Below are 20,861 nucleotides of genomic sequence, written 5' to 3'. Positions count from 1 at the left end.
GGTCGTACCACCGCTTCATTTCCTCCTGGCTGGCTTCCAGGTTTGCCTCAGCAAGTTGCCTGAAACGCCTAGTCTGGTTCCGGAAAGCCAGCATGTAGCTGTATACATTCTGGGGAGGTTTCCTGGGAGATTGCTCCCAGCCTTCCTTGACCAGACTAAGAGGTCCTCGTACTGGGTGGCCATACAAAAGCTCAAAGGGACTGAACCCTAGAGACTTTTGTGGCACCTCGCGGTACGCAAAGAGAAGGCATGGTAAGAGGACGTCCCACTTACGCCTCATGGGTTCCTCGAGACCCATAATCATGCCCTTCAGGGTTCGGTTGAAGCGCTCAACCAACCCGTTTCCTTGGGGATGGTAAGGTGTGGTGAACTTGTAGGTTACACCACACTCTTGCCAAAGGGACTTCATATATTTCGATATGAAGTTGGTCCCCCTGTCAGACACCACCTCTAGAGGGAATCCTACTCGTGAGAAAATTCCCATCAGTGCCCGTCCCACCACGGGGGCCGTCACTGTCCTCAGAGGGATGGCTTCAGGGTACCGGGTGGCATGGTCCACCAAGACCAGGATAAACCTGTTGCCCATGGCTGTCTTGGGGTCCAGTGGCCCCACAATGTCAATCCCCACCCGCGGGAACGGGGTACTGACCACAGGGAAAGGTTGGAGTGGAGCTCTCAGCTTCCTTCCACTCTTGCCACTTGCCTGGCAAGTCTGGCATGTCCTGCAGTGAGTGTCAGAACTCCTGCGCATTTGGGGCCAATAAAAGTGGGTGACAAGCCTTTCAAAGGTCTTGTCCTGCCCCAAATGTCCTGCTAACGGTACGTCGTGAGCCAGCCCCAGTAGGAAGGCTCTGAACCTCTGGGGTACCACCAGCGCACGGGCTGACCCAGGTTCAGCAACCTTAGGCTCGGAGTATAGGAGGTCGTTCTCCCAGTAGATCAAGTGAGTTCCGGACTGATCACCATTGGCCTGGGCTGCAGCCTGCTGCCGCATACCCTCTAGAGAGGGGCACTCTTTCTGCTCCCTGCAGAATTCCTCCCTGGTGGGGCCTCCTTCTTGCTGCCAATGGGTCAGCTCAGGCAGGTCCCCCAGTTCGGCTATCTGTTCCCCGGTAGGCTCCAGGGCATCCCCCTCAAGGTCTGCTTCCTCCTGGGCCGTGGGAACGTCAGGAGCCGGATTCCCGTGCCTCCCTTGCCCTCTCTCTAAGGCCGGTTCCTGGGCCTCTCCCTCAGGCTCCAGGGTTCCTTCAACACCCCTACCGGCTGCCATCGACCGGGTGGTCACACACGCCCAATCAGGCAAGCCCACCATCCGCAGGTGAGTCGTCTTCTCCACCTTTTCCCAAGGGGAGCTCTCCAAATCGTTACCTAGGAGACAATCAACAGGCATGGCCTCTCTCACAGCCACTTGCAGAGTACCAGAGACCCCCCCCCACTCAAAGGGAACCTGAGCCATTGGACACTGACTCTCTGTGTTGTCAGCGTTGACAACACGGCAGAATGCGTGCGGGACAACCTGCTCTTGAGACACCAGGTGTTGCTTGACAGCAGTCACACTGGCTCCAGTATCTCTAAGAGCCCCCACCCTCTTGCCATTTATGGTCACCCACTGCCCATACTTTTGAGTATTGGGGGGCAGCTGGGCCTCAGCGACCATCTCACGGTCTCCTAATGAGACTAGGGTCATCTGTACGGGATCCCCCGCCCCTTGGACGTCTATCTCCCTCCCCAAGGCTACACTATTCACCTGCTTGGGGGGTGGAGCACCAGAGGGTGCTGGTTTACCATACAGGGGGCACTTGGGATCCACGGAAATGTGCCCCAGGTTGTTACACTTGTAACATCTGAGGGGCCCTCTTTGAACAGGGTTACCTGTCGGGGCCCCGGTCTGCTTCGGGGGTGGGGGTGGCTGAGAACCTTTCCCTTGGTTCCCTTGGGAATTACGTTGGGGCCCTTGGTAGAACTCCCTCTGTTTACCCTTGTCCCCCCCACTCTTCTGCTGGGGACCCTGAACACCCTTGGCGGGGCCTCCCACGGGACCCTTGTGGACCCTGGTGCTGATCCAGCGGTCCGCCTCCTCAGCAAGCTTCCTCGGGTTGGACAGCTTGCTATCGATCAGGTGTTGGCGTAGCTCAGGAAAACAATTATCCGACAAGTGCTCCCATGCGATTAAATCAAACAGCCCTTGGTAATCATCCACCTTGCTACCCTTCACCCAACCATCCAGCGCTCTGCAAAAAAAGGTCACATATTCTACATAAGTGGTACCAGGTTTCTTGGTGCAATCCCTAAATCTCTGTCTGTACAATTCAGGAGTCAACCCATACCTTGTCATAAGAGCCTCCTTCATGTGTGGATAGGATGTGTGGACATCAGAGGGGAGGTCTAGCAGTGTGTCCCGCCCCTCACTCAGGAACCTTCCCCACAACCCCGCTCCCCAATCCTTCTCAGGGACCCGGTGGGAGGACATGGCTACTTCATAGGCCCTAAACCACTGCCCAATATCATCCTGCTTATAATATTCTTTGACTACATCTTTAGGAATGTGCACCCTTGACTCGGTTGAATTGCTGCCACCAGAGGGTGAGTTGTCTAAACTCCTGGCCTTGAGATCCAACTCCCTCATTTTTACCTCATGCTCCATGGCCAGTTTCTGCCTTTCTCTCTCCATTTGCAGTTTTGCCATCTCCACCTCGTGTGCTCGGGCGGCACTCCTGTCGGCCAACTCCTCTGGCGACAGGCCTCTGCTAGGCTCAAACACACCTTCGGGGGGTATCACCTCCCGGGCATTCTCTGGGAACTTTGATTCGTGCCAGGCTCTCAGTGCTGTCACGTACTGATCCTTGTTGCTTAGTCCACTTTGCTTGATTCTGTACTTGGAGAGATATCCCTTCAGGACATCATTTGTGCACTTCCTCAGTGCCTCGGGCTCCCAATCGATGTCATCTACTCCAGAGAATACAGAGGGCGCTCCGCCTCCGTTGACTGAGCTAGGCATGGTTTCTTAAGGTGGAGATTTTTCTTTAGCAACCACTGTCACTCAATCTGTGGCTGCGTTATAGGTCTGCTCTACGTGGTGATCAATAATTCACTGTATGTAAATCATAAATGCAAATTCGAAATCCCACCGCTGCCACCAATGTTAGAATGGGGAACCTCTGGTTGGCACAGGTAGGTACTTGTGACAAGCAGCGGTCCCTTCTTCTATTCAGGGCGAGGGAATTACCCCTTCAGAACAACCCCTGCTCACCCTATAGGTAGTGTGGCGCGAGCAGTCAGGGCTAAACTTCAGGGCGCTAGTCAGTTAAGCATTTATGATCACACACAGTAAACCACAATGATCCCCCACAAACGGACACCAGGCGTAAGTTGTATCAAAAATACGGATGCTTTATATAAAAGATTCTTTGTTACGCAGGCATGTACAAGACCATCAATAACGGTTACGAAATGGAAGCCACAAGATGATAATTAGGCACTGTTCTTGTCTTTGGTAACTTATTCGATCACGAGCGCTTCACAGGGCTCGGTTGAGTCGGTCCAGTCACGATGATGCGCAGGGCACCCAGGGTACAGTGATACGGGGAAATCAGAACGTTGCGGACCCCGAGTCCGATAGAGAGTTCACTGTACCTGGGAACGTGCGATGTGCTTGGACGAGTCTTCAGGAGAGATGCAGGTTCTGCACCTCGTGGGTCTTCCGGATCAAGAATTCAGCGGGCGGCTTTCGGTAGACAGGTGCGGCCCAGGGCCTCCGACAAGGACTGTGCGGGAGGTCACTGCGGAGGGCGGCACGGTCAGACTCAGGCTGGGAGGTGAAGCGGGGCGGCCGGATACGTTACGACGTACGGGCGGCCGTCCGAGGCTGGATTTCACTTCCCCACTAGAAATCCGGCGGGAGGGCGAAAGGGCACCAAGCGCGCTCCAGTAGCAGGCAGGTGACAGGGAAGCGGGACGGCCAGACTCGTGGGTCCAGAGCGACTCAGGTAGAGCGGGGCTCTCGGCGAGTGGAGGCGGCCAGGCTTCTGGGTGTCACGGCCCTAGGAGGGATGCGAAGGTGCGCAGGGCACTCCGGCGGGAGAAAGCACACGGCTCGAATTCTCAGACGAGCGGAGACACGGTGAACCCACTGGTCCTGGGGTTCAGTTCAGGGGGCAAGCTCTTCTTCCAAGCCCTTGGAGATAGTTGAAGAACAAAGTGCAAAAGTCTCTTTCAGTCTTTTTCCTCTCCTTCCTTAGCAAGGCACCTACTGCAGGCCAGTCCCTCAGGTCAGGGAAAGTTACTCCTCCTTCAGCTTCTTCCAGGTCCTTCTAGTCGGGCAGAGTTCCTTCGTGGTTCAATCTGGATCTGATTTCTTAGGAGCCAGGCTCCTACTTTTATACAGGGATTCTTTTGTTCTTTAGCGCCAGGGGGCCTGGGCCTGGCTCAGTCCAGTTTTGGAGCACTCTGTTGTGGTGACTTGGCTTGTTCCTTTCAGCAGCAGGGCAGAGACATCAGCCGCTCCACAGGGGGCGGCGCCGGCTTTGTGGTGGCAGAGCACAGGTCTATTCAAGAGTCAGGGTGCACTCCTCCCACCCATCCTGGGGTAATCTCCCTACCCACCACCTGGCAGCCAACCTGTCTCCTGGAATCCCCCAGCCCTGCTCCTGTACCGTTGCTAGGCAGAACACACACACACAGCAGAGGCAGACTGAGATGGTTAGGCACGCAAAGGCTAACTTTCTAAAAGTAGCATTTGCAAACCCAGGATATTAAAATAACCTTTACTAAAAGACGTATTTTATTATCCTGAGTTCAGGCATACTAAACATGACTTTCTACCATGCTCTCTGAGTCCACTGGGGTCACAGCGTGTAGCGATCCCAGCAGCCCATTCTGGCCTATGGAGAGCAGGTAGCCTTCAATAGTGAAAAACGACAATGGCTGTAATTCACTATTAAGACATGCCACACCATCAGGGCATGTCCTACCTTATACCTACAATGCACCCTGCGCTCAGGCCTACCAGAGGGGTGACTAACATGTAGTTAAGGGAAGGTTTAGGGACTGGTAAGTGGGGACACTTGCTCAGTCAGCGCGACGGTACCAGACCGCGCGCAGGGTCTGCAGTGGCAGACCCTAGACACATTTTACCCCGCTGCTTCGGTGGGTGGCACAACCAGTGCTGCAAGCCCACTAGCAGCATTTGGATATACAAGCCCTTGGCACCCCTGGTGCACTCTACTAGGGACTGATAGTAAACCAAATAAACCAAACGTGGAAGTCAATTCACATAATACATTTGACCATAGAGAGCACTTGCACTGTGGCACTGGATGGCAGTGGCACAGTGCCCTGAGCAGCTAACATCAACACAAAAACACATTGAGGCACAGACAAAAATGGAAGGGTGACCCACGCCAATGGTGCCAGGTCTAACACCCGTCACGCTGGGCCAAGCCCCACCCACGTCAGCACCAGGACTGCCTGACTTCCTCTCTAAGCCCGGACCGGGCTGCAGCGGTGATTTTTAGATCGCGGAAACAGTTTCACGTTGCGGGGTGGGCACCCGCGACGTAGGGGAAATAAACGGGGTGGGCACCCGCAACGTAAATGATCAAATAAGCGGGGTGGGCACCCGCCAACGAGTGGCAATGTCCCTGGCAGGGTGGGCACCTGCCAGGAGGCTTTAAAATCCGCAAAGACGGGTCAAACGCCGGGTGGGCACCGGCTTCCCCAAATAAAGCGCTCCTAGCGCTACGGCCAAAGGAAAAGCGCTCTGGCAGCGCTGGGGGTACCATAAAAAGCGCTCCTAGCGCTATTTGCAAGATAAAAGCGCTCCCAGGTGCTTAGGGGTGCCAGTAGCCACAAAAGTCCAGCAAAGTCCTTCCCTGCATGCAGCAGGGTAGGGGTGGGGGGCAAGGCTAGGCCCAGAGCCAGCTCACTGGGCCTCCAGGCAGGGAGGTAGTCCAAGTGGCGGTCCTCTGGTCCAGCAGCAGCAGCAGCCCCCCTCAGGTAAGATCCTGGCAGAGAACAATTTCTGTGGGGACACAGCCCCATTTTTATACAGTCAAACCCTTTGTTCTGGGTTCAGGGTGAGGGGGAAAACCAGTCGCAGCTGGTTGGGGAGCACCCTTGATGTGCTCAGCCCCTCACTCTATTCACTGGCAGGGCTAGGGTCGTCAGTCGCACCACAGGGGGCGGGGCCAGCATTGTGTGTGGAAAACCCTGTCCTATTCAGGACCCAGGTGTACTCCTCCCACCCATCTAGCTGCTGATCTCCCCATTCACCACTGGGTGACTCATCCTGACTCCGGGGAATCCCTAGCCCGTCACATGACACGACCAGCCAATCACGCGACAGACACACTGCACACAGAAGTGCCCACTTCTAGAAGTGGCACTTCCACACTAGGTACATGCACGCCGCACACATCATCGTGCAGCATTCACTCCCACGAGTCCGCACATACCAAACTCGGGCCTGCACACCCCACGCATCAGGAACTACTAGGGACACATACATTCCCCATGCATTCCTATGGGAGGGCAGGCCTATCTCACCACATGCACTCAGAGCACGCGCGCACTTTACCCTGGGACACAGGGAAAGTGCGCAGAAACCAAAAAAATTACCACACCAAGTCACCAATAAAAAGCAAAAAGTTCAGGGGTGAACCTGCCAGAAGGGCCAAGTCCAACAGTGGCGTTTCAGGGTTTAGGGCAGTGCAGTGGTGTTGGGGCAGTGTAGGCGGTCGTGCGGGGGGTGGCATTTCAGGGTTTAGGGCAATGCAGTGGTGTTCGGGCAGTGTAGGGGGTCTTGCTGGGGGTGGCGTTTCAGGGTTTAGGGCAATGCAGTGGTATTGGGGCAGTGTAGGGGGTCATGCGGGGGTGGTGTTTCAGGGTTCAGGGCAGTGCAGTGGTGTTCGGGCAGTGTAGGGTGTCGTACGGGGTGGTGTTTCAGGGTTTAGGGCAGTGCAGTGGTGTTCGGGCATTGCAGGGGGTCGTGCGGGGTTGGTGTTTCAGGGTTTAGGGCAGTGCAGTGGTGTTGGGGCTGTGTAGGGGGTCGTGCTGGTGCTGGTGTTTCAGGGTTTAGGGCAGTGCAGTTGTGTTCAGGCAGTGTAGGGGGTCATGCTGGGGGTGGTGTTTCAGGGTTTAGGGCAGTATAGTGGTGTTCGGGCATTGTAGGGGGTCATGCGGGGGTGGTGTTTCAGGGTTTAATGCAGTGCAGTGGTGTTCGGGCTGTGTAGGGGGTCGTGCTGGTGCTGGTGTTTCAGGGTTTACGGCAGTGCAGTGGTGTTGGGGCAGTGTAGGGGGTCGTGCGGGGGTAGTGTTTCAGGGTTCAGGGCAGTGCAGTGGTGTTCGGGCAGTGTAGGGGGTTGTGCTGGGGCTTGTGTTTCAGGGTTTAGGGCAGAGCAGTGGTGTTAGGGCAGTGTAGGGGTCGTGCTGGGGCTGGTGTTTCAGGGTTTAGGGCAGTGCAGCGGTGTTCGGGCATTGTAGGGCATCGTGCGGGGTGGTATTTCAGGGTTTAGGGCAGTGCAGTGGTGTTCGGGCTGTGTAGTGGATCGTGCTGGTGCTGGTGTTTCAGGGTTTAGGGCAGTGCAGTTGTGTTCGGGCAGTGTAGGGGGTTGTGCTGGGGCTGGTGTTTCAGGGTTTAGGGCAGTGCAGTGGTGTTCGGGCATTGTAGGGGGTCATGCGGGGGTGGTGTTTCAGGGTTTAATGCAGTGCAGTGGTGTTCGGGCTATGTAGCGGATTGTGCTGGTGCTGGTGTTTCAGGGTTTAGGGCAGTGCAGTGGTGTTGGGGCAGTGTAGGGTGTCGTGCGGGGGGTGGTGTTTCAGGGTTTAGGGCAGTGCAGTGGTGTTGGGGCAGTGTAGGGGGTCGTGCGGGGGTGGTGTTTTAGGGTTTAGGGCAGTGCAGTGGTGTTTGGGCAGTGTAGGGGGTCTTGCTGGGGGTGGCGTTTCAGGGTTTAGGACAGTGCAGTGGGTTTCGGGCAGTGTAGAGGGTCTTGCTGCGGGTGGCGTTTCAGGGTTTAGGGCAGTGCAGTGGGGTTCGGGCATTGTAGGGGGTCTTGCTGGGGGTGGCGTTTCAGTGTTTAAGGCAGTGCAGTGGTGTTTGGGCCGTGTAGGGGGTCTTGCTGGGGGTGGCGTTTCAGGGTTTAGGGTAGTGCAGTGGTGTTCGGGCAGTGTAGGGGGTCTTGCTGGGGGGTGGCGTTTCAGGGTTTACGGCAGTGCAGTGTTGTTCGGCCAGTGTAGGGGGTCTTGCTGGCAGTTGGCTTTTCAAGGTTTAGGGCAGTGCAGTGGTGTTCTGGCAGTGTAGAGGTCACGCTGGGGGGTGGCGTTTCAGCATTTAGGGCAATGCATTGGTGTTCGGGCAGTGTAGGGGGTCTTGCTGGGGGTGGCGTTACAGGGTTTAGGGCAGTGCAGTGGTGTTGGGGCAGTGTAGGGGTCGTGTGGGGGGTGGTGTTTCAGGGTTTAGGGCAGTGCAGTGGTGTTGGGGCAGTGTAGGGGGTCGTGCGGGGTGGTGTTTCAGGGTTCAGGGCAGTGCAGTGGTGTTCGGGCAGTGTAGGGTGTCGTGCTGGGGCTGGTGTTTCAGGGTTCAGGGCAGTGCAGTAGTGTTCGGGCAGTGTAGGGTGTCGTGCGGGGGTGGTGTTTCAGGGTTTAGGGCAGTGCAGTGGTGTTCGGGCATTGTAGGGGGTCGTGCGGGGTTGGTGTTTCAGGGTTTAATGCAGTGCAGTGGTGTTCGGGCTGTGTAGGGGGTTGTGCTGGTTCTGGTGTTTCAGGGTTTCTGGCAGTGCAGTGGTGTTCGGGCATTGTAGGGGGTCGTGCGGGGGTGGTGTTTCAGGGTGTAGGGCAATGCAGTGGTGTTCGTGCTGTGTAGGGGGTCATGCGGGGGTGGTGTTTCAGGGTTTAATGCAGTGCAGTGGTGTTCGGGCTATGTAGCGGATTGTGCTGGTGCTGGTGTTTCAGGGTTTAGGGCAGTGCAGTGGTGTTGGGGCAGTGTAGGGTGTCGTGCGGGGGGTGGTGTTTCAGGGTTTAGGGCAATGCAGTGGTGTTGGGGCAGTGTAGGGGGTCGTGCGGGGGTGGTGTTTTAGGGTTTAGGGCAGTGCAGTGGTGTTTGGGCAGTGTAGGGGGTCTTGCTGGGGGTGGCGTTTCAGGGTTTAGGACAGTGCAGTGGGTTTCGGGCAGTGTAGGGGGTCTTGCTGCGGGTGGCGTTTCAGGGTTTAGGGCAGTGCAGTGGGGTTCGGGCATTGTAGGGGGTCTTGCTGGGGGTGGCGTTTCAGTGTTTAAGGCAGTGCAGTGGTGTTTGGGCCGTGTAGGGGGTCTTGCTGGGGGTGGCGTTTCAGGGTTTAGGGTAGTGCAGTGGTGTTCGGGCAGTGTAGGGGGTCTTGCTGGGGGGTGGCGTTTCAGGGTTTACGGCAGTGCAGTGTTGTTCGGCCAGTGTAGGGGGTCTTGCTGGCAGTTGGCTTTTCAAGGTTGAGGGCAGTGCAGTGGTGTTCTGGCAGTGTAGGGGTCACGCTGGGGGGTGGCGTTTCAGCATTTAGGGCAATGCATTGGTGTTCGGGCAGTGTAGGGGGTCTTGCTGGGGGTGGCGTTACAGGGTTTAGGGCAGTGCAGTGGTGTTGGGGCAGTGTAGGGGTCGTGTGGGGGGTGGTGTTTCAGGGTTTAGGGCAGTGCAGTGGTGTTGGGGCAGTGTAGGGGGTCGTGCGGGGTGGTGTTTCAGGGTTCAGGGCAGTGCAGTGGTGTTCGGGCAGTGTAGGGTGTCGTGCTGGGGCTGGTGTTTCAGGGTTCAGGGCAGTGCAGTAGTGTTCGGGCAGTGTAGGGTGTCGTGCGGGGGTGGTGTTTCAGGGTTTAGGGCAGTGCAGTGGTGTTCGGGCATTGTAGGGGGTCGTGCGGGGTTGGTGTTTCAGGGTTTAATGCAGTGCAGTGGTGTTCGGGCTGTGTAGGGGGTTGTGCTGGTTCTGGTGTTTCAGGGTTTCTGGCAGTGCAGTGGTGTTCGGGCATTGTAGGGGGTCGTGCGGGGGTGGTGTTTCAGGGTGTAGGGCAATGCAGTGGTGTTCGTGCTGTGTAGGGGGTCGTGCTGGTGCTGGTGTTTCAGGGTTTAGGGCAGTGCAGTTGTGTTGGGGCAGTGTAGGGGGTCGTGTGGGGTGGTGTTTCAGGGTTTAGGGCAGTGCAGTGGTGTTCGGGCAGTGTAGGGGGTCTTGCTGGGAGGTGGTGTTTCAGGGTTTAGGACCGTGCAGTGGGGTTCGGGCAGTGTAGGGGTCTTGCTGGGGGTGGCGTTTCAGGGTTTAGGGCAGTGTAGTGGGGTTCGGGCAGTGTATGGGGTCTTGCTTGGGGGTGGCGTTTCAGTGTTTAGGGCAGTGCAGTGGTGTTCGGGCAGTGTAGGGGGTCTTGCTGGTGGGTGGAGTTTCAGGGTTTAGGGCAGTGCAGTGGTGTTCGGGCAGTGTAGGCGGTCTTGCTGGGGGGAGGCGTTTTAGGGTTTAGGGCAGTGCAGTGGTGTTCGGGCAGTGTAGGTGGTCTTGCTGGCGGTTGGCGTTTCAAGGTTTCGGGCAGTGCAGTGGTGTTCGTGCAGTGTAGGGGGTCTTGCTGGGGGTGGCGTTTCAGGGTTTAGGGCAATGCAGTGGTGTTCGGGCAGTGTAGGGGGTAATGCTGGGGGTGGTGTTTCAGTGTTTAGGGCAGTGCAGTGGTGTTGGGGCAGTGTAGAGGGTCGTGCGGGGGGTGGTGTTTCAGGGTGTAGGGCAGTGCAGTGGTGTTGGGGCAGTGTAGGCGGTCATGCTGGGGTGGTGGTTCAGGGTTTAGGGCAGTGCAGTGGTGTTCGGGCAGTGTAGGGGGTCGTGCTGGGGGGTGGCATTTCAGGGTTTAGGACAGTGCAGTGGGGTTCGGGCAGTGTAGGGGGTCTTGCTGCGGGTGGCGTTTCAGGGTTTAGGGCAGTGCAGTGGTGTTGGGGCAGTGTAGGCGGTCGTGCGGGGGTGGTGTTTCAGGGTTTAGGGCAATGCAGTGGTGTTCGGGCAGTGTAGGGGGTCTTGCTGGGGGTGGCGTTTCAGGGTTTAGGGCAATGCAGTGGTATTGGGGCAGTGTAGGGGGTCGTGCAGGGGTGGTGTTTCAGGGTTCAGGGCAGTGCAGTGGTGTTCGGGCAGTGTAGGGTGTCGTGCGGGGTGGTGTTTCAGGGTTTAGGGCAGTGCAGTGGTGTTCGGGCATTGCAGGGGGTCGTGCGGGGTTGGTGTTTCAGGGTTTAGGGCAGTGCAGTTGTGTTGGGGCTGTGTAGGGGGTCGTGCTGGTGCTGGTGTTTCAGGGTTTAGGGCAGTGCAGTTGTGTTCAGGCAGTGTAGGGGGTCATGCTGGGGGTGGTGTTTCAGGGTTTAGGGCAGTGCAGTGGTGTTCGGGCATTGTAGGGGGTCATGCGGGGGTGGTGTTTCAGGGTTTAATGCAGTGCAGTGGTGTTCGGGCTGTGTAGGGGGTCGTGCTGGTGCTGGTGCTGGTGTTTCAGGGTTTACGGCAGTGCAGTGGTGTTGGGGCAGTGTAGGGGGTCATGCGGGGGTAGTGTTTCAGGGTTTAGGGCAGTGCAGTGGTGTTGGGGCAGTGTAGGGTGTCGTGCGGGGGGTGGTGTTTCAGGGTTTAGGGCAGTGCAGTGGTGTTGGGGCAGTGTAGGGGGTCGTGCGGGGGTGGTGTTTTAGGGTTTAGGGCAGTGCAGTGGTGTTTGGGCAGTGTAGGGGGTCTTGCTGGGGGTGGCGTTTCAGGGTTTAGGACAGTGCAGTGGGTTTCGGGCAGTGTAGGGGGTCTTGCTGCGGGTGGCGTTTCAGGGTTTAGGGCAGTGCAGTGGGGTTCGGGCATTGTAGGGGGTCTTGCTGGGGGTGGCGTTTCAGTGTTTAAGGCAGTGCAGTGGTGTTTGGGCCGTGTAGGGGGTCTTGCTGGGGGTGGCGTTTCAGGGTTTAGGGTAGTGCAGTGGTGTTCGGGCAGTGTAGGGGGTCTTGCTGGGGGGTGGCGTTTCAGGGTTTACGGCAGTGCAGTGTTGTTCGGCCAGTGTAGGGGGTCTTGCTGGCAGTTGGCTTTTCAAGGTTTAGGGCAGTGCAGTGGTGTTCTGGCAGTGTAGGGGTCACGCTGGGGGGTGGCGTTTCAGCATTTAGGGCAATGCATTGGTGTTCGGGCAGTGTAGGGGGTCTTGCTGGGGGTGGCGTTACAGGGTTTAGGGCAGTGCAGTGGTGTTGGGGCAGTGTAGGGGTCGTGTGGGGGGTGGTGTTTCAGGGTTTAGGGCAGTGCAGTGGTGTTGGGGCAGTGTAGGGTGTCGTGCGGGGGTGGTGTTTCAGGGTTTAGGGCAGTGCAGTGGTGTTCGGGCATTGTAGGGGGTCGTGCGGGGTTGGTGTTTCAGGGTTTAATGCAGTGCAGTGGTGTTCGGGCTGTGTAGGGGGTTGTGCTGGTTCTGGTGTTTCAGGGTTTCTGGCAGTGCAGTGGTGTTCGGGCATTGTAGGGGGTCGTGCGGGGGTGGTGTTTCAGGGTGTAGGGCAATGCAGTGGTGTTCGTGCTGTGTAGGGGGTCATGCGGGGGTGGTGTTTCAGGGTTTAATGCAGTGCAGTGGTGTTCGGGCTATGTAGCGGATTGTGCTGGTGCTGGTGTTTCAGGGTTTAGGGCAGTGCAGTGGTGTTGGGGCAGTGTAGGGTGTCGTGCGGGGGGTGGTGTTTCAGGGTTTAGGGCAGTGCAGTGGTGTTGGGGCAGTGTAGGGGGTCGTGCGGGGGTGGTGTTTTAGGGTTTAGGGCAGTGCAGTGGTGTTTGGGCAGTGTAGGGGGTCTTGCTGGGGGTGGCGTTTCAGGGTTTAGGACAGTGCAGTGGGTTTCGGGCAGTGTAGGGGGTCTTGCTGCGGGTGGCGTTTCAGGGTTTAGGGCAGTGCAGTGGGGTTCGGGCATTGTAGAGGGTCTTGCTGGGGGTGGCGTTTCAGTGTTTAAGGCAGTGCAGTGGTGTTTGGGCCGTGTAGGGGGTCTTGCTGGGGGTGGCGTTTCAGGGTTTAGGGTAGTGCAGTGGTGTTCGGGCAGTGTAGGGGGTCTTGCTGGGGGGTGGCGTTTCAGGGTTTACGGCAGTGCAGTGTTGTTCGGCCAGTGTAGGGGGTCTTGCTGGCAGTTGGCTTTTCAAGGTTTAGGGCAGTGCAGTGGTGTTCTGGCAGTGTAGGGGTCACGCTGGGGGGTGGCGTTTCAGCATTTAGGGCAATGCATTGGTGTTCGGGCAGTGTAGGGGGTCTTGCTGGGGGTGGCGTTACAGGGTTTAGGGCAGTGCAGTGGTGTTGGGGCAGTGTAGGGGTCGTGTGGGGGGTGGTGTTTCAGGGTTTAGGGCAGTGCAGTGGTGTTGGGGCAGTGTAGGGGGTCGTGCGGGGTGGTGTTTCAGGGTTCAGGGCAGTGCAGTGGTGTTCGGGCAGTGTAGGGTGTCGTGCTGGGGCTGGTGTTTCAGGGTTCAGGGCAGTGCAGTAGTGTTCGGGCAGTGTAGGGTGTCGTGCGGGGGTGGTGTTTCAGGGTTTAGGGCAGTGCAGTGGTGTTCGGGCATTGTAGGGGGTCGTGCGGGGCTGGTGTTTCAGGGTTTAATGCAGTGCAGTGGTGTTCGGGCTGTGTAGGGGGTTGTGCTGGTTCTGGTGTTTCAGGGTTTCTGGCAGTGCAGTGGTGTTCGGGCATTGTAGGGGGTCGTGCGGGGGTGGTGTTTCAGGGTGTAGGGCAATGCAGTGGTGTTCGTGCTGTGTAGGGGGTCGTGCTGGTGCTGGTGTTTCAGGGTTTAGGGCAGTGCAGTTGTGTTGGGGCAGTGTAGGGGGTCGTGTGGGGTGGTGTTTCAGGGTTTAGGGCAGTGCAGTGGTGTTCGGGCAGTGTAGGGGGTCTTGCTGGGAGGTGGCGTTTCAGGGTTTAGGACCGTGCAGTGGGGTTCGGGCAGTGTAGGGGTCTTGCTGGGGGTGGCGTTTCAGGGTTTAGGGCAGTGTAGTGGGGTTCGGGCAGTGTATGGGGTCTTGCTTGGGGGTGGCGTTTCAGTGTTTAGGGCAGTGCAGTGGTGTTCGGGCAGTGTAGGGGGTCTTGCTGGTGGGTGGAGTTTCAGGGTTTAGGGCAGTGCAGTGGTGTTCGGGCAGTGTAGGCGGTCTTGCTGGGGGGAGGCGTTTTAGGGTTTAGGGCAGTGCAGTGGTGTTCGGGCAGTGTAGGTGGTCTTGCTGGCGGTTGGCGTTTCAAGGTTTCGGGCAGTGCAGTGGTGTTCGTGCAGTGTAGGGGGTCTTGCTGGGGGTGGCGTTTCAGGGTTTAGGGCAATGCAGTGGTGTTCGGGCAGTGTAGGGGGTAATGCTGGGGGTGGTGTTTCAGTGTTTAGGGCAGTGCAGTGGTGTTGGGGCAGTGTAGAGGGTCGTGCGGGGGGTGGTGTTTCAGGGTGTAGGGCAGTGCAGTGGTGTTGGGGCAGTGTAGGCGGTCATGCTGGGGTGGTGGTTCAGGGTTTAGGGCAGTGCAGTGGTGTTCGGGCAGTGTAGGGGGTCGTGCTGGGGGGTGGCATTTCAGGGTTTAGGACAGTGCAGTGGGGTTCGGGCAGTGTAGGGGGTCTTGCTGCGGGTGGCGTTTCAGGGTTTAGGGCAGTGCAGTGGTGTTGGGGCAGTGTAGGCGGTCGTGCGGGGGTGGTGTTTCAGGGTTTAGGGCAATGCAGTGGTGTTCGGGCAGTGTAGGGGGTCTTGCTGGGGGTGGCGTTTCAGGGTTTAGGGCAATGCAGTGGTATTGGGGCAGTGTAGGGGGTCGTGCAGGGGTGGTGTTTCAGGGTTCAGGGCAGTGCAGTGGTGTTCGGGCAGTGTAGGGTGTCGTGCGGGGTGGTGTTTCAGGGTTTAGGGCAGTGCAGTGGTGTTCGGGCATTGCAGGGGGTCGTGCGGGGTTGGTGTTTCAGGGTTTAGGGCAGTGCAGTTGTGTTGGGGCTGTGTAGGGGGTCGTGCTGGTGCTGGTGTTTCAGGGTTTAGGGCAGTGCAGTTGTGTTCAGGCAGTGTAGGGGGTCATGCTGGGGGTGGTGTTTCAGGGTTTAGGGCAGTGCAGTGGTGTTCGGGCATTGTAGGGGGTCATGCGGGGGTGGTGTTTCAGGGTTTAATGCAGTGCAGTGGTGTTCGGGCTGTGTATGGGGTCGTGCTGGTTCTGGTGTTTCAGGGTTTATGGCAGTGCAGTGGTGTTGGGGCAGTGTAGGGGGTCGTGCGGGGGTAGTGTTTCAGGGTTCAGGGCAGTGCAGTGGTGTTCGGGCAGTGTAGGGGGTTGTGCTGGGGCTTGTGTTTCAGGGTTTCGGGCAGAGCAGTGGTGTTAGGGCAGTGTAGGGGTCGTGCTGGGGCTGGTGTTTCAGGGTTTAGGGCAGTGCAGCGGTGTTCGGGCATTGTAGGGCATCGTGCGGGGTGGTATTTCAGGGTTTAGGGCAGTGCAGTGGTGTTCGGGCTGTGTAGTGGATCGTGCTGGTGCTGGTGTTTCAGGGTTTAGGGCAGTGCAGTTGTGTTCGGGCAGTGTAGGGGGTTGTGCTGGGGCTGGTGTTTCAGGGTTTAGGGCAGTGCAGTGGTGTTCGGGCATTGTAGGGGGTCATGCGGGGGTGGTGTTTCAGGGTTTAATGCAGTGCAGTGGTGTTCGGGCTATGTAGCGGATTGTGCTGGTGCTGGTGTTTCAGGGTTTAGGGCAGTGCAGTGGTGTTGGGGCAGTGTAGGGTGTCGTGCGGGGGTGGTGTTTCAGGGTTTAGGGCAGTGCAGTGGTGTTCGGGCAGTGTAGGGGGTCTTGCTGGGGGTGGCGTTTCAGGGTTTAGGACAGTGCAGTGGGTTTCGGGCAGTGTAGGGGGTCTTGCTGCGGGTGGCGTTTCAGGGTTTAGGGCAGTGCAGTGGGGTTCGGGCATTGTAGGGGGTCTTGCTGGGGGTGGCGTTTCAGTGTTTAAGGCAGTGCAGTGGTGTTTGGGCCGTGTAGGGGGTCTTGCTGGGGGTGGCGTTTCAGGGTTTAGGGTAGTGCAGTGGTGTTCGGGCAGTGAAGGGGGTCTTGCTGGGGGGTGGCGTTTCAGGGTTTACGGCAGTGCAGTGTTGTTCGGGCAGTGTAGGGGTCTTGCTGGCAGTTGGCTTTTCAAGGTTTAGGGCAGTGCAGTGGTGTTCTGGCAGTGTAGGGGTCATGCTGGGGGTGGCGTTTCAGCGTTTAGGGCAATGCATTGGTGTTCGGGCAGTGTAGGGGGTCTTGCTGGGGGTGGCGTTACAGGGTTTAGGGCAGTGCAGTGGTGTTGGGGCAGTGTAGGGGTCGTGTGGGGGGTGGTGTTTCAGGGTTTAGGGCAGTGCAGTGGTGTTGGGGCAGTGTAGGGGGTCGTGCGGGGTGGTGTTTCAGGGTTCAGGGCAGTGCAGTGGTGTTCGGGCAGTGTAGGGTGTCGTGCGGAAGTGGTGTTTCAGGGTTTAGGGCAGTGCAGTGGTGTTCGGGCATTGTAGGGGGTCATGCGGGGGTAGTGTTTCATGGTTTAGGGCAGTGCAGTGGTGTTCGGGCTGTGTAGGGGGTCGTGCTGGTGTTTCAGGGTTTAGGGCAGTGCAGTGGTGTTCGGGTAGTGTAGGGGGTCTTGCTGGGAGTGGTGTTTCAGGGTTTAGGGCAGTGGTATTCGGACAGTATAGGGGGTCTTGCTGGGGGGTGGTGTTTCAGGGTTTAGGGCTGGGCGGAATTTGCGGAAAGCCTCTTCGCAGAATTTTGAAAAAAATTGTGGAAAACAAGCGCACAACCTGAGGGACCGTGTGCCCGGGACTGGGGTCCGTCGTGCTTGGGCAGGCGCCCCGATCTCCCCGGCCTGGCTGTGTTGAGAAGCAGGGACCGGCCCCGGGCCTCCTGATTTTTAGTCAGGGCCTGGGATTCCACGTCCTGCGGCCTGCCAAGTGTCCATCTGCCCGGGACAAGAGACCCTGGTGCAGAGCCCCGGAGTCCTGCAAGGGCAGGCGGGAGCCCTACCGCTATGGCTCGGTGTGGGCAGCTGGGAGTCCTTTCGGTCCCGGCCATTTGGTTGCACCTTTCCCTCGGCCATCTGGTCGCACGCAATGCTTTCCAATGGGGCGACCAGATGGCCGGGCCAGCCTGGAAGTCCCGATGAGGGCTCCAGGAGGTCGGGCGCATCCGCGCCTAGGATCCCCTCCGTCACTCGGAGTGCGAGGGTTACAAGAAAGGTGGGTAGCCTTCCTCCGGATTAGTAGGGGCAGTGTATGCCGGGACACCCCTCCTGAGGATGGTGGTTCTCAGGTGGGGACCAGATAGGCCAAGCCCGGACGACACTTCCCCGGGGCGTCCGGTGCTCCCTCCTCCAGCCCGCGGCGAGGCAAAGTGCCCAGGACGGGCTCCATGGGTCCCCGGCATCCGGGCCCCGGGAGCTCCGTCGGGCCTCCCATGCCTGAGGCCCAGTGTGGGGTCTACGAGCCCCCCCCGAGGCCTGCAGCCCTGCAGCCCTGCAGCCCTGGAGCCCTTCAGCCCGGAGCCCTGGAGCCCTGCAGCCCGGAGCCCTGGAGCCCTGCAGGCCCGGAGCCCTGGAGCCTTGCAGCCCCGGAGCCCTGCAGCCCTGGAGCCCTGCAGCCCCGGAGCCCTGCAGCCCTGGAGCCCTGCAGCCCCGGAGCCCTGCAGCCCTAGAGCCCTGCAGCCCCGGAGCCCTTTAGCCCTGGAGCCCTTTAGCCCCGGAGCCCTGCAGCCCTGGAGCCCTGCAGCCCCGGAGCACTGCAGCCCCGGAGCCCTGCAGCCACGGAGCCCTGCGTGGGCAGGCGGGAACCCTAGCGCGAAGGCTCGGGGTTGGACAGACGGGAGTCCTTTCAGTCCCGGCCATCTGGTCGCACCTCTCCCCTCGGCCATCTGGTCGCGCGCAATGCTTTCCAATGGGGCGACCAGATGGCCGGGCCAGCCTGGAAATCCCGATGAGGACTCATTTGACTCCCGGATCCCAGTCAGGGCTCCAGGAGGTCGGGCGCATCCGCGCCTAGGATCCCCTCCGTCACTCGGAGCGCGAGGGTTACAAGAAAGGTGTGTAGCCTTCCTCCGGATTAGTAGAGGCAGGGTATGCCGGGACACCCCTCCTGGGGATGGCGGTTCTCAGGCGGGGACCAGATGGGCTATGCCCGGGCAACATCCTCCCAGGCGTCCGGGGCTCCCTCCTCCAGCTCGTGGCGTGGCAAAGTGCCCAGGGACAGGCTCCACAGGTCCCGGGCAGTCCTCCCCCAGGGCGCCCGGGCCCGAGAGCTCCGTCGGTCCTCCCCGTGCCTGAGGCTCAGCCACTGTCCCCGAGCCCCCCCCGGGAAGCAGAGCCCACCGAGCCCTTGGATCAGGCGGGAGCCCTACCGCTATGGCCCGGCTCTGGGTGGGCAGACGGGAGTCCTTTCAGTTGCCGGCCATCTGGTCGCTCCTTTCCCCTCGGCCATCTGGTCACGCGCAATGCTTTCCAATGGGGCGACCAGATGGCCGGGCCGGCCTGGTAGTCCCGATGAGGGTCCATTCGCCTCCCGGATCCCAGCCAGGGCTCCCGGAGGCCGGGCGCATCCGCGCCATGGGTCCCCTCCGTCACTCGGAGCGCGCGGGTTACAAGAAAGGGGGTAGCCTTCCTCCGGATTAGTAGGGGCAGGGTGTGCCGGAAGACCCCTCCGGGGCTGGCGGCTCTTTGCCGGGGACCAGATGGGCTACGCCCGGGCAACATCCTCCCAGGGGTCCGGGGCTTCCCTCCTCTGGCCCGCGGCGTGGCAAAGTGCCCAGGGACGGGCTCCACGGGTCCCGGGCAGTCCACCACCCAGGGCGCCCGGGTCCCAGAGCTCCTTCGGTCCTCCCCGTGCCTGAGGCCCAGCCGCTGTCCCCGACCCCCCTGGGAAGCAGAGAGCCCACCGAGCACTTGGTACAGGCGGGAGCCCTACCACTATGACTCGGCTCTGGGCGGGCAGACGGGAGTCCTTTCAGTTGCCGGCCATCTGGTCGCTCCTTTCCCCTCGGCCATCTGGTTGCGCGCAATGCTTTCCTATAAGGGGGGCCAGATGGCTTGGGTGGCCTGGAAGTCCCGATGAGGGTCCATTCGCCTTCCGTATCCCAACCAGCGCCCCCAGGGTCCCCTCCGTCACTCGGAGCGCGCGGTTTTCAAGAAAGGGGGGTAGCCTTCCTCCGGATTACTAGGGACAGGGTACTCTGGGACCCCTCTCGGTTCTCAGCCGGCAGCTGGACGGGCCCGGATGCTACCCTGGTTCTGTCCCGGGGGCTGCCGCATGGCAGGGTGCCCGGGACAAGGGGTCCGGAGGGTCCAAGGAGGCTTCCCCTGCGCCTGTGGTCCTGGGAGCCCCGGCTGGGTCCAGGGGCCTGGCCGGGCCCCGGGTCAGGGGCTACGGCCCCGGTCCCCGTCCCCCGGCCTGCAAGACACTCCCAAAGGCCCGGAACAGGGCTCCGTTGTGGCCGGGGAGCCTCCCCTCGCTCGACTGGGTTCAGGAGCTCTGGCCAGGCCCCTGAGGGCCCCGGGGAGGGCGGCCTCCCCATCCCGGGCTCCGTCCTGGGTCCTGCCACGTGGCAGGGTGCCCAAGACGGGGTCTGGAGGGCCCGGGGAGGCTTCCCCTGCGCATGCGGACCTGGGGGCCCCTGCTGGGTCCAGGGGCCCGACCTGGCCCCGGGTCAGGGCCTCCGTCCCCGGGCACCCACCCCTGGCCTGCGGCACTGCCAAAGGTCCGGGACGGGGTTCTGTTGTGTCCGGGGAGCCTCCCCTCGCTCGTCTGGGTTCAGGAGTTCCGTCCGGGCCCCTGGGGGCCCCGGGGAGAGTGGCCTCCCGCCCCGGGCTCCGTCCTGGGTCCTGTTGCGTGGCAGGGTGCCCGGGGCAGGGTCCAGAGGGCCCGGGGAGGCCTCCCCTGTGCCTGTGGGCCTGGGGGCCCTGGCTGGGTCCAGGGGCCCGGCTGGGCCCCGGGTCGGGGTCTCCGGCCCTGGGCCCCGTCCCCTGGCCTGCGGCACTCCCAAAGGCCCGGGACGGGGTTCCGTTGTGTCCGGGGAGCCTCCCCTCGCTTGTCTGGGTTCAGGAGTTCTGTCCGGGCCCCTGGAGGCCCCGGGGAGGGCGGCCTCCCCGCCCCGGGCTCCATCATGGGTCCTGCTGCGTGGCAGGGTGCCCGGGGCGGGGTCCGGAGGGCCCGGGGATGCTTCCCCTGCGCCTGTGGGCCTGGGGGCCCCGGCTGGGTCCAGGGGCCCGACCAGGCCCCCGGACGGGGTCTCCGGCCCCGGGCCCCGTCCCCCGGCCTGCGGCACTCCCAAAGGCCCGGGACGGGGTTCCGTTGTGTCCGGGGAGCCTCTCCTCGCTCGTCTGGGTTCAGGAGTTCCGTCCGGGCCCCTGGGGGCCCTGGGGAGGGTAGCCTCCCCGCACCGGGCTCCGTCATGGGTCCTGCCGCGTGGCAGGGTGCCTGGGGCGGGGTCCGGAGGGCCCGGGGATGCTTCCCCTGCGCCTGCGGGCCCCGGCTGGGTTCAGGGGCCCGGCCGGGCCCCGGGTCAGGGTCTCCGACCACGGGCCCCGTCCCCCGTCACTCTCAAAGGCCCGGGACGGGGTTCCGTTGTGTCCGGGGAGCCTCCACTCGCTCGTCTGGGTTCAGGAGCTCCGGCCGGGCCCCTGGGGGGGGTCCGGAGGGCCCGGGGATGCTTCCCCTTCCCTTTCCCAACTCCCCTCGGCCATCTGGTCGCGCAAGTCCCTTCGGCCATCTGGTCGCTCCTTTCCCCTCGGCCATCTGGTCGTGCACAATGCTTTCCTATGGGGCGACCAGATGGGCGAGCTTGCCTGGAAGTCTCGATGAGGGTCCATTTGCCTCCCGGATCCCAGTGAGGGCTCCAGGGGGTCGGGTACATTCGCGCCTAGGGTCCCCTCTGTCACCTCGTGCGCACGGATTACAAGAAAGGGGGGTAATTTTCCTCCGGATTACTAGGAAGAGGGTCAGTCAGA

Source organism: Triturus cristatus, chromosome 1_1 (genome assembly GCF_964204655.1).
Source record: "Triturus cristatus chromosome 1_1, aTriCri1.1, whole genome shotgun sequence".
In the NCBI taxonomy this organism is placed as follows: domain Eukaryota; kingdom Metazoa; phylum Chordata; class Amphibia; order Caudata; family Salamandridae; genus Triturus; species Triturus cristatus.
Note: the sequence above shows the minus strand (reverse complement) of the source record.